The sequence below is a fragment of the Myotis brandtii genome, unplaced genomic scaffold (genome assembly GCF_000412655.1).
Source record: "Myotis brandtii unplaced genomic scaffold, ASM41265v1 scaffold456, whole genome shotgun sequence".
Lineage (NCBI taxonomy): Eukaryota > Metazoa > Chordata > Mammalia > Chiroptera > Vespertilionidae > Myotis > Myotis brandtii.
The window spans coordinates 4,835,882-4,836,682 of NW_005367431.1; positions in this window are offsets into that span (position 1 = coordinate 4,835,882).

Here is an 801-nt window from a genome sequence, read left to right on the forward strand (position 1 = left end):
TACTCCGCCCACCAGTTGGGGGAAGGGAGGATCTATCAAAACTGTGACCTTCTGGCTCATAGACCAACGCTCAACCACTGAGCCATGCTGGCTGGACAGAGGCTGAGCTTTCGTAGTTCCATGACACGGCTCCACAGCAGAAGTGCCTGTCATTCCTCCACTCTCCTAAAACCCAGGCAGCATCTGGAGAAAGAGTGAAGAGCTTCCATACCTACAAGGCAACTAATGGACCATCACAGGCATCCCCTTAGAGGTTGAGATACTGTGGCCTTTAACCCCATCCCAAAAAAGTATGTGTAAAGGTAATATACATTAATAGGAATGTTAGTCTAGAATAGGTAGATTAGGTATTTTATATTGGATAGAGTTTTATTGGGTTAAATAATCCTATAATTAATATAAATGTTTAAATATATATTTAAAAAATGAAAAACACTAAAATTGATAAATGAAATAAAACAAAGAAATGTAAGAGAAAACAAAAAAAGCAAAGTAAAAAAATATATAAATGTTTTTTAAAGGCTACCTCCAGTCTGTTCCATTTCTTATGTTGAAGCCATCAAGTTGATGTGTACATCTTAGACACTCTGTAGCTTTGATACCCAGAAATTGTCAGTTTTTCCTAAAGGCTGACTTTTCATTCCCCCTGAATATTTAAGATACTCTCAAATGTAGAACTTATGTCAAGCCCTTGCCCACAATCTCACACATATACCTGGGAGGTTCTTCCTGCTTCACCCCAAGTTCCTCAAGAAGGCGAGTCTGCAAACCAGATTTTTAAAATGCAGATTCTTAATAAAT